The sequence below is a fragment of the Nannobrachium achirus genome (genome assembly GCF_963921795.1).
Source record: "Nannobrachium achirus genome assembly, chromosome: 2".
NCBI classification, from domain to species: domain Eukaryota; kingdom Metazoa; phylum Chordata; class Actinopteri; order Myctophiformes; family Myctophidae; genus Nannobrachium; species Nannobrachium achirus.
Genome location: NC_137811.1, coordinates 35,165,911 through 35,183,621, shown reverse-complemented (window position 1 = coordinate 35,183,621; position 17,711 = coordinate 35,165,911). Strand labels below are relative to the sequence as shown.

General features: G+C 41.4%; 1 pseudogene across 1 annotated transcript; it reads right to left on the bottom strand.

Moving 5' to 3' along the window:
• Nucleotides 1–16,693: 16,693 nt before the first annotated feature.
• On the bottom strand, nt 16,694–17,473 carry LOC308297878 (leukocyte elastase inhibitor-like; annotated as a pseudogene). Its single transcript has one exon. The product of its transcript is annotated as a leukocyte elastase inhibitor-like (transcript).
• Nucleotides 17,474–17,711: the final 238 nt, after the last annotated feature.

Genomic DNA, 17,711 nt, shown 5'->3' with positions numbered 1-17,711 from the left:
GATGCACCATGGTATCATAACCTACCACTTAAAAACATTAAGCAGTATTGGCATACCTGATGCACATTGCATCTAACCTACTGGGTGATGACGACGCATTTTCCTTTTTTTTTTTTTCTTTTTTTTTTTATATAGGCCATAATATATAAATGTACTTAAATGTATTTTTTTAATATCCATTTAAATGTATCCATTATCTATTTAAAATACTTTATTTTAGTAATTCGTTATTTATCCATTTGTGAATATAGAATTAATTCACCCAAGTAGGCTACCTGAACTGAGCGCAGGGCAGAGTTTGATACCAGCTCAATTGAGAGGATTATTAACTTGATTATCCGAAGACAAACATGAAGGCTACTAGCCAACACCGGAGAAGCTATCACATCAAGCACCGAAATAAATGGAAGCTAGCTTGGCATGAACCAACAACCTGACTGCTAGCATAAGGTCCCCCACCAAGTGCCCCAACCATTTGGAATAGGGAAATCATCAGTGGTGTAAGTAACTAAGCACATCCACTTAAGTACTGTACCTAAGCACACTCTTGAGGTATTTGAACTTTACTTGAGTATTTCTAATTTCCAATACTTTAACTTCTACTCCACTACAACTTGGATTCAAATATTGTACTTTTACTCCACTACATTTATTTGAAAACTCTAGTTACTTTGCAGGTGTAAATTACAATAATACAAAACACACATTAACCCACTTTAGCCCTATTTTATACCTTGGCTCACAACGCGTCGCAATTTTCAAACATTTAGACTTTTACTTTTGGTACCCCAAGTACACTTTCATGCCAATACTTCCGTACTTTTACTCAAGTACATTTTGAATCCTGGACGTCTCCTTGCAACGGAGTAGTCCTACATCCACAGTGCAGCACCGATACTTCCACTACAAAATGTGAGCACTTTCCACCCCTGGAAATCATGAAAAGCCACAGCTACCGAATGCATGCACAATACTCCAGTGCATTTAAAGCATAGACTACGTTTCCCAGAAAGCACCAGCAAGTTCAACTGATGACGTCATAGGTCAGACAGCTTGTGATTGCGGAAGCAAACAATGCTCGCACATAAACCATAGAGTATATATAAAATAGAGAGCGGACGAGCCCCGCCCCCACTATCATTTCAATGCAAGTGCTCAGTGGCGTTTTGAAGCAACGGCTACGTGCTAGCATGTAGCTAATCCAGGTGCATTCTGGGGAATGGCTCCACTACGCAGTGGAGCCAAACGTCACGAATGACGTCGAACGACGTCGACGTCCATTGAACCCTATTGTAGACCCCAGCGCCGCGCTCTTATGCTCGTGCATGTATGTTTCACCCCGCCTGAAATTCCAGCTTTGGCCAGTAGGGCGGCTGCTTCAATATTTACAAGCCGTTCTGGGGGCTTGACATAAACCCATAGCATAAACCACTATGCTATGAGCTTGCGGCGATCCTTTATCCAGAGCCAACACGGACAGACATCCTTTATAAGACTTCTCAAGGGAAGCGATTAATGAGCTTTAGAAAATCATTTCACAGGAACTTTTACAGTAACCAGCAGCAGCACTACGATGATCTATGAAGCCGCAGGACACTTTAGCTGAAGCTACGATCATGTAGCACTACTAGCACTTTGAAAACATCGGCCACTCATAGACATAAGATAAGCGCTGGCCTGGCATGACGGCCAGATAGTGCATGACTGCATTTGGGCTTCACAATACATTAAACATATAAACCCGAAGTGAGACATAAGCATTAAGCATTAAATAATACAGCCCACAGAGACGAAATCATTAAAACAAGCTGCACAACGAATATCTCCGTTGACAGATTCTGTGAGTGAAACAAGCGACCAGTCTATGCCCAAAGTTTCGCCACTTGAGCTCTATAACTTAGCTATTCCTAATAAATAATTAAAACAAATGTTGAAGCGAGCCAAATAAGCAACTACCCTCCAGAACCAAGCCCAAACAAGGAAACCCACAGCTAGAGACCTCACAGGAATACAATACCAAGTCGCTTATAATGAGCAGACATGGCAACACTGACGTCGGACGCCGTATGAATGCAATCAATGTTTGTCGCCGGGCTTTATTTAATGCCAAGTTTGCCGACTATTGCCAGCATACTACAACAGGATGGCAGTTTAGAGCTGTTGGAAGTAGGCCATTTCGTTAAGACACCTTAACACACCATAGACTGAAAACAACAACGCAGAGCTTGAAAGATAGCGAACTACGTTACCCATAGAGCTCAGTATGCGCAGAGGGGTGCGCAACATGTCTCGCAGCATGACGTTACTAGGAGGCGAACTCACGCTAGCTGGATGCTAACGACCCACGTTAAACATTACACAAGTTATAAGCTGACACTCTCTGCGTCAGCAGCAGAGAGCTCCTGGCTGACACTGACTGAATGGGATGAGCGATGCTCATGGCTGCGGAGACGACAAGCAAACAGGCCACTGATCCTGATGAATTCTATGGATTCTGAATCTGAGCTAACTTTAGCAAATGGCCTGACTTGCTAACGGCTAAACAGTTCAATAAAATATGGAACAACTTGAGGTGAGAAATAAACAACAACCCACAATATACACACGTTCCCCCTCTTTTTCTGCTGGAACAGCTAATCAATGATGTGGTTAAGTTCCCAAAGCCCAGAGGGAATGAGATCCTCATTATTATGAGACTTGAACCTGTCAAGAATAACAACCACAATCAACCACTGTTCCTGAGCTTAACTTTAGCAATGTTAGCAAAGCCCACAGCACATTTAAATTAGCTTTAGCAACAAACGACTGCCACATTAGACTGTAGCACTGCAGAATGGGCAACTGGGCACCAGCAACATTAGCAATGACAACATGAACCTTGAAGCAATAATTAGAATTCAGCAGCGATTACCAGAATCAAACAATCCCAACATTTTTTCCATACAACCTGGCCAAATCACGGCTTCTTAGCTTAGCAGCCAAGAACATGATTTAAGCAACAATAAGCAGCAGAACAACCAGTAACACCCAGCCAGCTAGGCACAGCAAACAGCCTCACACCATGAGGCATGGCAACTTGGCAAGCAAGTGCCAGCTGCCAATCAGCAAGGCAGGAGGAAGAGACAACTGAACAGGCTTTAAGTAGGTTGGCAATGATCAGCTGACTGCCACGTCAACTGTGACGCAAGACTGGCGTAGTAGTGTTGTAACAGAACTGAATGCAACCGCATTGACCCCTCGGGTATATGCTGACTGAACCTATGATCGCAGGCTCTATCCATTTCTTTGACATTTTCTTTTTAAAAGTTTTAAACAAATGTTTCTTATGGGGCCTTATGAGTACCACTACATTTATAGGAAGGGGGATTATGAAAGATGAGAGACAGTGACACGTTATTAGCAAGACTTTTATTATGATATTATTCCTCATTTTGCTGGGGAACCACCCAGCTGTTACAGAGAGCAACGAATGATGATGACGGCCATGACTGAATGGTTAGAGAGCCCGCCTGGGAAGCAGTAAGTCCCGGGTTCCATCCCAGGCCTTATCAACGTGTCATAAGTGTCCCTGAGCAAGACACTTATATCCCCTAAATCCTCCCAGAGCGCTGCCCTCGTAGCACCCGCTGCTTCTGTTACTTAGGATGGGTTAAATGCAGATATCTCATGTCACTTTGCAAATATACAGTGGGAAGCCGTGTGGACTATACTGTAATTATATAGAGATATTATAATATCTATCACTATTTAAACACTATTCGATTTTCACCCCTTAGCTGTCAGAGAGATAAAGCAGTGTTGCAGATTACACTTGCAGATTTCATAGATAGCTATTGCTTGACAGCATCATAAGTGTTTGTTTAGTTTTTTACACATTATAATTTCTATTAATATGTTGGATTCGTGTTAATGTGCATTTTAAGACCATTAACCATCAATACTCCACCATTGGCTCTGTAGCTCCTTTCGGAAATGAACTAGGATAGCTGTGTAATCAATGCCAAACTATTAGGAAAACATTTATAAAAATTCTCAAATGTTAGGATCAATAGGAAATAAGGTTGACACTTTTCTTTTTTACAAATTAAAACTCACAGGGACATGAAACAAATTGATATTACAGATTCAGATATATCCTCTTCAAAATGTTGACTGATTCAAAAAGCATTAAAATAAATAAATGGCCTACTGGTTGCATGAACAAGAAAGGTGACACTGATGGCTGAGTAGTGAGACAGACAAGGGTGGCAGAACATACAGAGGGAGGTTTACTTGAGGACAATACATTTCTGGGAATGTTTTTTGGCTCTTAAATATGTCATAAATCTCTAGAGAGTAGATACAGAAAAAAGAGGGCTAAGCTGGTTTGGCAGACAGTGTGAGGATCCAGTGGAGTTTTTTACTACAGTACTTTTCATTGGTTCAATATTTTTTGAGCCGTGCTCTTGGAAGGAACTAAGCTCCAAAATCTGGCTTTGTTCGTATGCAAGCCCAGGGCCACATTGGTCAAGCTTTGCTTAATGAAATTAAGCAATTTCATTAAGCAAGCGTCCCTTCCTTCTCAGCTTCTGCTCCGCTGCCTCCGCCAGAGTCGAGACGGAGCTCTGCATATTCGTCCGTCTTGGAAGCCAGTCCTCTGATCTCCTCTTCCTCTTCCTTTCCTGTCCTCAGCAAAGTCCACATTGATCCAGCAAAGTCCACATTGGCGAAATGGATTGTCTCTCCGTCATCTCCTCCGGCCTGGAGAGTGTCTCCGTCATCTCCTCCAACTAGGGATGGGACGATAAGCGATATTATCATTTATCGTGATAAAAAACACTCACGATAATCTTATCGTGGAGATTTAAATTATCGTGATATCGTCCTCCGCCATGCACTGAGATCAATTCACCTTTTATTTGCCAAGCTGCTTATCCGGTACCACTTAAACCCTTTATAATTGGTAAAAGGTACTTAATATAATAATATGCGTACTTGATACAGTCTTTTTTCACTCTCTATCAAATGTCTTTGCCAAAAAATAGACGATTTACAAGCTCACAACGCGTCGCAACGCGTTGTGAGCTTGTAGATCTGCTATTTTTTGGCAAATGTTCCGCCCCAGGTTAATGGATTTGGATTATCGCAATAGTATCATAAATCGTGATTTCTTTTGTCACAATAATCGTGATATGAAATGTTCATATCGTCCCATCCCTACCTCCATCATCTCCGCCAGCATGAAGAGTGTCTCCAACATCTTCTTCTCCACCAGCATGGAGAGTGTCTCCAACATCTTCTTCTCCACCAGCATGGAGAGAGTCTCCATCATCTCCTCCACCCACCATAGCCTCCACTTGTGGTGAGGTGGCCTAAAGGACACAAAATGGGGCATTTTAATTGTCTAGTGCAGTGGTTCTCAAACCTTTTCATGTAAGGACCCACCCATTTGACACACCCTCAGGTACCCCATTAGAAAAGCTATGCCAAGGACCCCCATAAGAGAAGATTTTTTATGGCTCTTCTCAACCATTTGAATTTCAAGGGCCCCCTGTTTGACATGCATTAGGCTACGCCACGGACCCTCATTTAATGGCATTTCTATCTCTGAGATCCCAATAAAATCAATGATAATTTAACTTTGAGAGTGTACAAATGGTTTCATTTTTACACTCTCTGTGTTGTATATGGTACCTTATAAGGGTTCATTTGGTTACTAACTAAAATTTAGCTGGGGACCCTCTTGAACTCCCTCAAGGACCCCTGATCCTTATACATTCTGAACTTAATGGCAAACCAATTTTGTTGCTGCTTTTAATGCCTTACATGCTTGTGCTTGTATTTAGAAGTTTGAACATAGTGTGTGTCTCCAAGCACATTACCTCATTAGTAGCCAAAGGCTCTGATGTCTCTTCTTTCAGTCCTATGCTTGGAGACCGGCGACCATTCTTTTTCCTGAGACCAAAGCAAAATGTAATTCATTAATACTATGAAACAGCAAATTATTATAAATGCTGGATCATTTTTCATGAAGTTCATTTTCAAAGTGAGTGTAAGTGTGTCAAACACCTGCAAATGATCTCCACAAGGACACCGAGGAGCATCATTCCCATAGCACCCACAGCAGAGCCAATCAACAGAGAGGTGGTATGGACATCTACAAAGCCACAATTAAATATTACACAATGTCTGGAGGACAGGAAGATGCATTAAACAAAATATGTTTTTTAAATTTTTTAATTATGATACCTGGTTGAGTCTCAATGTAGGACATGTTGAAAGTGAAACGATCAAATCCCAATGAGTTGGTACTGAGGCAGGCTAAAGTGGGCATCTCTTCTTCCACAACTTCACGCAAAGTGATGAGGCTTCTCAGAACTGTGCTGCTCAGGAACAGATCTTTAATGATGACGTCGCCAGAACCATTGACTGGTTCTCCAGCTAGTTCCCACTGCAGTGAGGGATGCGGGTTTCCATTGCTCTCGCATGAACATCTGATTTGGAACAAAACCCTGATGCAGCCGGAGGAGGTCAGGATCATAGGAGCGACTGCAAATATATCAAAAGACATGTGTTAGGCCAGGTCTCCAGATGAAAGTCAGATGGAGGTCTTCCAAGTCGAAAGACCTCCACTGGGCACTCCCTAAACTTGTATATACCCATGGCTTTCTCAGTCTGATCAGCATACATTTAAATATCACTAACCCAGTCCTGGTAATCCTCAATGACTTTATATGTCCCACGTTCTTTACAATAAACCTTCCAAATGCATGTTGGTCACTGAAGATGCCGTCAGCTTTCACCTCTGCTCTCATTCCAAATAAATACTTTTCTTCCTGATCATCACTTTCTGAACTATATGTTTTCTCATTTCTTCCTTTACCCTAGATTTTTTCTATCCATTCTTATCATCCCCATCACAATCTTGACTCTCATCTGCCGACTCCATCTCACTCCCAAACATTCCTCAGCCCCAGCAAACAAAACGTTGCATCATGCAAATTGGGACAGGGTTGTAGTGAATGTTGAAAACCGGGACACATTAGTGTTTTAGAGATATAATATCTGTCGGGACATGCAGCTTGAAAACGGGACAATCCCAGCCAAACTGGGTCACCCTACACTAGAGGTGTATGTAGCATTGTAGCACTGCCCATTTAAGGGTAGTGCATAAAAGGGGAGGCCATGAAGGTTTGAGGGCAGAAGCCTCATTTGAGTGTTTGTTGGGGAACTAGAGGCATGAGGTGTACAGCCTAGTACTTGGTAAGAAAACCTGAAACACGTGTTGATGCTTTGATAATAATTTGTCATTATATGGGATCTATTTCAATTAGTGGTATTTTATATTCTGTTTACATAGTTTGGCAGGTGTGATCATTTTTTATTTTTTTTATTTTTTTGTGGACGCCAACCCCAATCTCAGTATTTTGTGACAGGGATATTCAGATTAATATTTGCCCAATTTCTTTATTTCAATATTTTTCAAAAATGGCAGAACTACAAGCTTGTGAGCTTGTTGATCTGATATTTTTTAATAGCCAAAGTATAAAATAATGGTTAAAGTCTAAAGTCTATCTAAATCTAAAGTGACGCAGATGCTTTCCCGGTCTTAATGGTTTAAAATGAAATTAGTTCAGTTCATCAACATGACTTACATGTTACGTCAACACTGATGAGCTCTGAGACATGAGCTCCATGGTCGTTCTGAGCTTGGCAGTAGTACTCATGGCTGGAAAGCTTGGTGACATTGAAGGTGAAGTCCTTCTCAAAACCTACGGCCTCCTTCAGTCCTCCCTCCGCTCTGTACCAGGTGTAGTTCTCCACTGCTGGGTTGGCTCTACTGCTGCAGGTCAACGTTACAGAGCTACCCTCCAGTACTGGACCAGACGGACTTACTGACACTGATGTGTCCTTTGGAGAATCTGAAAAAAAAGGAGGCACCTGAGTATTATGGGATTATAGCAGTGGGTCTCAAAGTGGAATCCAGGAACTCTGTGGGTTCCTTTAGGGGGTCTACATTGACCCATACAAGTCTGTAACTCTGACAGTGTACAAATGGAACCAAATCATTTGGTTCCATTTGTACACTTTTAAGGGGAGACCTTGAAATTTGAAAGTTTGAGAAACACTGGATTACTGGTAATACGGTAAAAGGTTACTATTCTTAAAGTTGATGTACACTGTACAGTATGAGTGAAATGTCAGTTGATGGAAACAATGTTTCCATTATTGGCATCTGGAAATCATGGCATCTTGATAAGCAAACACCCCCCATGACAAACAAACAAACAGCCACACTGGCACGCATGTACAGCACTGTAGACATACAACAGACCTCAGTGATGAGGACACTGGCACACTGAAGACAGGATTTGAGGTTGTCAGGACAATGACTTTATTGTCAATGGCCCAGACACTATTAGTGTAGCCCATGACTGACTTATTGGCCCCAAACCATGTGTGACAGGCCCCAGCTGTACATGAGTAATTGTTGCCTCAAAACGTACAGCCATATTCAGTGCATAATGGAAATTGCACAGTTTTTGTTGATGTGACGTGTATTTACTTACAGTAAATATCAAGTTCAACTGGTGTTGATACATCCTCGCCGTGGTCATTTATTGCTTCACAGTAGTAGTTTCCACTGTGGCTCAGATCGGCACCGTCTATAGTAAAGGTCTGTCCATGTCCATATTCTACCATGTCCTTGCTGTCTCCGTCAACTCTGTACCAGGTGTAGTTGGTCACAGCCGGGTTGGCTTTACTGCTGCATATCAGAGTCACTGTGCTTCCCTCCGGTACTGAAGTAAATGGACTGACCGATGCTGAGGTGTCCTTGGGCGCAACTTGGAGACAATGGAGACACAAACTCAAATTGTTAGATGACCGTAGATGTCGTAGTCATATTATTTTTCTTTTCCTTTCTCTTGCCGACATCACAATGATCAATTGAACATCAATCACATAACTTACATTGCACATCTATATGAACGACGGAGGAATTTTGGGTCCCATATTTGTTTCTGGCTTCACAGTAGAACTGGTTGTTGTGTTCCGAGACCTTGATTGAAAGCCTCCTCCTGAAACCCACTGATGTCACCTGGTCTCCGTCAACTCCGTACCAGGTGTAGCTCTCCACTGGCGGGTTGGCATTGCTGCTGCAGGTCAGACTCACAGTCCTTCCCTCCAGTACTGGACCAGCGTGGCCGACTGATGTGTTGTTAGGAGGATCTGGAAGAAATGTATGAAACCAGGCATGTGCACACAAAGACATCAAAGGGGGTTTGAGCCCCTGCCCTTTTATCCGTCTGTAAAAAGTGCCTTCTCCAGACCATGAATGCAATTTTGACTATGGTGAAAGAAATGTAAATGCCCTCTTTCCATGCCACACCTGAAGGCAGCTTTCAAGCTAATTGTCTTGTCCAAACTTTCCTGAACTTGAATGCAGCATCACATGTTGAAAGAATTGCCTTCTCTGTGTAGAAATCAACCATCTAACCTCCAAGCTCACGACACGTTGTGAGCTTGGAGGTCTGCTATTTTCGATATTTCCCACCAAAAGGCCCTTTTGATTTCAGCCCCTGTCTCTCTAACATTCTCTGCACGTCCCTGTGTGAAACTGTCAAATGTTCTTGTACAGTATGTATAGCATAACAACAGTGCAACAAACTGTATCATAAAATACAATTATGTGAAATATGAAACATAAGACACTGTTACTGTATACCAAACATTATCGTCACTGCCAGGCAGAAACCTTGTATCTCCAAATGTGTACGTTTTTAAATGATGAAAGCCCTCCTTCATCATACAAGACTGTCGCACAAAACTAGTGAAAATAGCAGAAGTTTAACATTTTAAAATGATAAATTCAAAACGAACGTTTTTGGACCAAAAAGGTCTTCACCCAAAAGCGACGATATACAGTATACTATACTTACAAAGAATATTAATGGTCAAACTTCTTTCAAGTGAGAGGTCAGTGTTGCCAGACGGCCGTTTGTACAGAGCAGTGCAGGAGATCTTCTGTCCATGATGGAGGTGAGAGGCAACAAAGGTCAGATTAGAGATCATGACTTGGCTTTGGATTTGGCTGTGGATTTTCTCCTCAATGTCAGTGGTCCACGTCAGAGTTGGGGGAAGAATGGGACAGGGGACTGTGGCCGTGCACGTCAAACTCACTGAGGTCCCTTCTTCCACCTCCACCCTGGATGGTGTTATGGTCGGTCTGGGCAGAGTATCTAAGGAGCAAAAGATGGGAAAATTGCTAGATCAAACAGGCATAGGTTGGGTCGGCAACTGAATTGTCCCTACCAAAATGTTTACCAGCCTCAAACAATTTGTCGATCATCATCTATCAATATAATTTATCATCTTAAGAGGCTGATCACATCTGTATCCCCAAAATAGCCACAACAAACAAACATGTTGTAAAACAGAAATAAACATCAGAAACCTTTAGCGTTAATGTTGACACTTGCTCCATAGCTGAACTTCAGATCGTTATCACATTCTAGTCTGAAGAAATAGTCAGCGTAATGTAATGGAACGTTGTTGAAGATGGTGGTGCAGTCCTTCTGGAGCAAATCCCCTGTCAGGTTGCCCTGAAAGATGTTCGAGATTGGATTTGCACCGGCGAGACTGGAATCAAACACTTGTGTTCGTCTCCAGCCTCTTCTCCATATAGCTTTACAAGAAGAATCCAGGTAGGAATCCCATCCAGGGCCAAGGAGAAAATTACAGGGGATCATCACACAGGAACCACTCAGCGCTTCTATACTTTGAGGCATGAAGGCTGCCCATTCTTCGCATAAAATACCTGGGAAGCATAATAAAACATAATCATATTCACATATAAGAGAAAAGAAATCACCAAACTATTAATATGTGACGTATCACAGCACACCTTGAAGTAGACAGGATATGAGGATGACTCGAAGAGGTGCAGTCATGTCTCTCTGTAAGAAATTGATTTTGTATTGAATATAAAATAGTGAAGACATAAGGTACAAAATACTACAAATCAAAATGCAGTTTGACTCGTTCAGTCTATATTATCAGAATGCCAAAGGTTTTCGCACTTACCTCAAAACCAATAATGCAGTTCAGAGTAATCCACCTTCGTCTTCTAGACAAGGAGCTAATTCTGTAACAAAACAGATGTTTCCTCTATCCCTCCTGAACGTGCATACAGTTATAATAACTGTCTACACACTCCTTCTTCGTCTAATTTCAAATGTATTCTGAGTCGGATTTATCCTAATTGTTTTAGACAATTTACCATCGTTGACAAGTCAAACTGTTCCAATTCATGCCACACTCAGTCATTCCAGACTGTTTATTGGTTTGACAGGGTGTTCAGTCACCACAGATGTCAGGGGGAGTGGCACTAAGCACAGATTTGTCTTCTATCTCCTTTAAAACACAACTTCAGTTGTTCCTCCCAGACTTGAGTTGTTCCTCCCAGACACTAGTTCTGTTTTCTATTTCCATGTTGTGTCATTTTCTGTACTTCTTTCAAAGCTCCTGCCTGAATACGTCACAACTTATAAAAGAGCTTTTTATTTACTAGGAAAAAGAAACAGTATACAGTACAGTAAACAGATTGTTGGTGACACTCAGTGTAGTTACTAAAAGTACATTTCACAAACATTTAAGTACATTTTGTGAACACAAGTATAGTACTAGAACTTGAATATCCAAAATAAAATAAAAAAACAGAATACAGCATTGCAATTATAAGGGGATTATTCATGTTTCAACTTATTAAACAGATATGCCATACTCCAACGAATTCAAATCAAATCAGTGAATCACAAACAAATCCGGTACACTGTGATACCTGTACATTATTTTGACTTTGGGAACGTGTGGCCATTCAGAGCAGGCCGGTTCTGGGGAAGCACTCATCCAAATGACTTTACACCCGACACTGCACATTCTTGGAATTTATAGATAATAAAAGAAAGTTATTATAATGAATATAACAAAATATATCAAGATTATGTGAAATACCTCAAAGCATAGTTTAATACAGTAGAAATAATGTCTACAATATAGTTGTGATAAAATGACCATTGTTGTTGCATACAGGGCTTTAAAGGAAATGTAAGAGAGAGCATTTTTGCCACACAGGCTGCAGCAACAGAGTGCATTTATGTAATTAAGGAGAGGACATTAACTAAAGTTCAATATGGTATGAAAAAGTACACATAACATTTCAGTATATCTGTACATCATTACAAATTTACAGAATTTTTCTTTTCTAATCACATGGGAGGCATTTTGTGCAAAAAGAACAAAACAAAAAACACTAAAGGGCCTGTTTCTTGCCTGCTAAGGCCAATGAGCGTTGCATAATTTAAAATCTAGCCGTTTGAATTCCCTTTTTTCTCACTGCAATTTACTTACATTACTAGTTCATATGCCTAAAACCTAATAATAATCATCCCGTTTGCTACTGAGAATCACAAGAGACAAGGCAAAACACAGGGCAAGTATGACTACGGTAGTTCAACACAAGGCAGGCAGGAGGAGTAGGCTACAGTCCAAACAATCAAAGGTCTAAAACATAAATCTGTTACATTAAACCAAATCTATACTATCACAAACTCAAATTATCTTGATGACAGAATCAGAAATAGAACATAAAGCATCTCAGTGTCAATTCATACAGTCCATGAGAGTGTCATGACAACATCCACACAGAGACTGTGTACAACAGTATATAACAAGGCGATAAAGCAACATGTTTTATTTGTAAGGAGGTCAAAGAAAGAAGTGAGATCTTTTTGGTGGATTTTAGAGTGTTGATATTGACAAAACTTTGGAAATTAAGATGGCAAAATGGCACTAAGTCAAAGTCATGTTCATATAATTCCTAGAAAAGAAAATAAAGTCCCCCTTTTTGTTAAACAATGAAGAACCACGGCAAAGACATGTCATACACAAGTTGGGCTCTTCCTATAGTAGTCTGTTTGCAATGAATCCAATTTTAAATAGGTATAGGTGACAACATGACGGTCATGTTGCCAAACTTGCCACCTATACCTTGCATCTAGCACGGTAGACAAAGAGCAACGGTTTGAGCTACAGACGTCAGATTTCAAAAATGAAGTGCTTATAAGTCTCATTTCGGTCAGAATTCCGTTCACGTCAATGGTATATATATATATATATATATATATATATATATATATATATATATACATCTCCAATTTCATACATAAAGCCTGGAATAGAAGAAGACATGCAACTTACACATAGACAGTGGCACTGTGATGGATCATATCAACCTATTACTCAAGTCTTTCTTGTTCATTCTGTCTTTGTGTCTGTCTGTCTGTCTCTCTCTCTCTCTCTCTCTCTCTCTCTCTCTCTCTCTCTCTTGCCCTCCACTCTCGTTCAGAACAACAATTGATGTACTTTTGATCTTAATTATGCAGTATTACTTTATTTTGTTTATTTATTTGTTTTTGTGTCAGCTTGTTGGCACTGGGAAAAAAGAAAAAGAAAAAAAATGTATGTGAAAAAGAAAACGTTATGTAATTGTGTCTGAATAATCCCGTAAGGGATGGGCTGCGAAAGGCAGCCAGACACGAAAATAAAATCATTCATTCATTCATTCATTCATTCAAACATGTCAGTCTAACCTATATCCCCATATCTCCATATACAACATGGATCTCCATATATGGGTATCAGGGATCTCCATATATGGGTAATTCCCAGATGATGCCCTGTAACAGAATCCCTATATGGCCAAGACATGTGCGACCTTGCCCTTTAGACCCTTAGGCGTCTTTGGGACAGGTTGTTTTTTAAAGAAGGGTACCCCTGGAGAAAATGTATGTGCCCTGATATAAAATGCATGACCCTCCCCATGACTACCAAGGACTTCTGACGTAAAAAAGACCATAAAACAGTTTAGCTGTACTACATTTTTGTATAATAAAATATTCAATCAATCAATGGGTTAACAATCTTTGCCGTGGTTCTTCAGTGACGCGTCAGGTGATGCATCAGAGCAAAGCTCCGCCCACATATACACACATATATGGTCCTCATGTTTCAGGGCTAACCCCATCTATACCCCTATCTAACTATCCAAGCACGACCACCGCTCACTTCACATTGGGTGTGATTTTTCTTTACATCAGAGCTGTCCAAGAATGAACAGATTCACACAGAGTATTCTGAGTGACATACATTCACCAGCATGTTACTCTCAGAGAGAGAGAGAGAGAGAGAGAGAGAGAGAGAGAGAGAGAGAGAGAGAGAGAGAGAGAGATTTGTGTGATTTTACAGGATGAATGGCTGCCAGAACAACTGTCCAGCAGACATTGTAGTCACATGCATGCTGTAACTATGGTCAGATAGGCACCAATGGCCCAGAGCTACTGGTTGTTTATCAGACTCTCAGTGCAGAGGTTACATGTTCAAATCTCAGTCCTCCTACATTGCTATAGTACTCATATTATATAGTACATTTTCAAGGTTATAATACAAAAGGAGTACTCAAAAGCTCTAGAAAACACCTGCATTGAGAGATAGTGTAGTGGTCTGAGGATCAGACTCTCTGTTCAAATCTCAGTCCTCCAATTAAAATACAAAATAAGTACTCAAAAGCACCAAAGCTCCAATGTTCTTCTAGTATAGTACTTTGTCATTTTTAAGGTTAAAATACAAAATAAGTACTCAAAAGCAACAGATAAAACTGAAGTGACAGATAGTGTAGTGTTCTGAGGATCAGACTCTCAGTGCAGAAGTTCCATGTTCAAATCTCAGTCCTCCAATGTTCTTCTAGTAGTACTTTGTCATTTTCAAGGTTAAAATACAAAATAAGTAATAAAAAGCATCAGACAAACCTGCAGCTCCAGGAGATAGTGTAGAGGTCTTTCCCGTGTAGGGCAGCTCCAGGACCTGATACCTGACTACAGACAGGAATGAAGGCAAAGGGGCATAGAATATCGGTGCATCATCTTCACCGGCTTGCTTTCAGTCTTGCTGAATTTGAAGGGAACAATGTTGGTGATAGGTTTGTAGTTTACCTATGATCCTAGATTAACTTCTATGCGTTTGATGTGTTACCTCCTGCTTCCCTGCCGAAAAGGTAACTTGTAGTAATTGTAGTAATAGAAAAAAGTGGTTAATTGTAGAAAATCTAAAAATCTAAAAAAAGAGCAATTAGAGAAAGTATAATAAAAGACATGGGTGCCCTAGAGGAGCTGTCCTGGAGATGTCTGCTTATTAGAAGAGAGCGCCATCCTCTGACCACCCCTGGTCACAAATATACCCCCAGACCAGTCACCATCATAAAGTTGTTAAAAATGTATAAGGAAAAATTATCAAACTATCAGAAATAAGATATTACTTTTAACAATAAATAAAATATTTATCCATTTTGCCAATAATTACAAGAAAATAGGCCAAGGATCATGTAATGATAAACAGAAATACTTGGTGTTGAAGTGAATGGTGGGGCACTTTCCACAGAGGTAATGAAGAAACAGCTACCTAGAGGCAGAAACATCAGTCATACGTTTTTAAAATTGCATCATCAACCTGTGGTACCCTATGGGTTTTTGAGCAGTGGTCACACCGTCTCCTAAGAGTGACTTTGAAATCTAAAGTGAAATCTCGTCTCGCGGGACTTCCGGAGCCTGTTCACTTGCATTACAACGGAAGTCCTGCGAGAGACAGCGACAGACGAGATTTCACTTTACGGCGTATTTTACGTCAATAATGGTGGCTCTGGATTTAAACAGACGATGGATAAACACTCTAGGCATTACATGCTACTGGCACGTAGTGAAAAATGGACTTTCGAGCGAGATAAAACACCAGATTAATTATTGATTAACGCAGCCCTGTATGGAGCCGTGGTTGGGTAGGACATGCAATCGAAAATGGAATAAATTGCTGCTTTTGACCAAACAACTCCTGGATCACCCTGGAAGCTTCCAAAAACATACTTTCAAAGGTAGGAAAGTAGTTTTTCACCTAAATTCTCCTTTAACTCATTGAGTGCCAGCGCCCTCTAGGGGCCATAGAATGCCAGCGCATCTCTCATAGGCGAGCGCTTTAGCTTCCAGGACCTCACCTTCCAGGACCTCACGTGTGCACGTTCATGCACGTCATGGAAATGTCCCGGATGATAATGCTAACAGAATGGCTATTCCCATTTTGTCATCTAAAAGATCATTTTTGGGCGATTTCGCTGTAAATAAACCTCGCGCCGCTTCCCTAAAGACACAATCCAGAGATATAAGCCTTCAAAGATGTGGTCTTTCATTGGATTAGGCGGAGATTGGCGATTGCGTTCGCAAATGACGGCCGGCCGGGAGGTTGCTAGCTTTCGGCTAGTAGCTAGAAAAATCAGGCCAGGCTTCAGAAGGCCTCTTATCATTTTATTCATTTAATTAAAAAAAGCCGGACTACTTCGGGATCGGCACACTCGTGTACTCATCGGAAGCGGCGCCGAACATCGGGTGAACATTGGGGAGCTCAAAAATGTATTTTAAACCATTTTTAATGGAATATATCGTCGGACAGAGTAGAATGGCTAGCTGGCTAGCGGCTAGCGAGCCAGGACCACCCACGACTCTACAAGCAGCTCGGGGTAAGTGAATTAATAAAAAAAAAATTGTATTGGATTGAAATAAAGCCGAACTAGTTCGGGATCGGCACAGAATGAGTTAAGCTGAGATCAAACTCAAGGAGGGGAGCAGTATCGGCCTGCAAAGATGATGCTCATGGTGGGGTTGTGTCGGATGAAGAAGAGGAAGGGATGGTCAGCAATGAAGATGGGAGGGAGTGACAGTCCAACAGAGTCATACGGGGATCCATGGCGGCAGCTGCCTCAGTGCCCTCCTCGTTCACTTCCACAAAGGCCTTGTGCACCACCATGGAGAGCATCAGTTGGTTGGCTGGAGAAATGCCTGGAGAAGTCACTCTGATCTTCATCAAAGGCGTCCTCCATGCCCATCTTGATCAAGATGTCTTTCATGTCATATGTCTTCTCCATCTTGAAACAAGGCAGGCCCAGGTTAACCATCGTCCGATCCATCATGCCTGGATTGGTCCAGTCCACAAACTTTTCATATGTTAGCTCCTTTTCTAGCTTCTCCAGGCCGGTCGTATCATCCTCCATCTTACGGGGCAGAAAGATGAGAATGCTGAGGTCTTTCCCCGTGTAGGGCAGCTCCAGGACCTGACACCTGACTTCAGGAATGAAGGCAAAAGTGAAAACAAAATACCGGTGCATCATCTTTACTGGCTTGCTTTCAGTCTTGCTGAGTTTGAAGGGAACAATTTTAGTCTCGTCTTCATGAAACGACTGCTCCCACTTGGCTTTGAAGTAGATGGCACTGATCAACACCAGTCTGGTACGACTATCCACGGTACCAGGTGCAAGCAAGTCCTTGATCCATAAGATTAGAAAAGTCCATGTGGACGTTGCGGCTGTGTTGCCGCGGGCTCCCAGCAGGACCATGGCCAGAGCAGAGGAGATGCTGATAGGAGAGTAGAAAACATTGTCAGTGTTGTTATTTTCTGACAGCTGTTTGAACAGAGATAGGTTGTTCCCACCTTCAATAAGTCACAGATATAAAAAGCTAGATACCTCTTCCAACGCTGGAGTTCATTGGATCAACCCATCAAACACTATAGGAGGAAGTGAAAAAGGATTCCTGCATCTGATTGACCTACCGGCCACCGAACGTCCCCTTCTG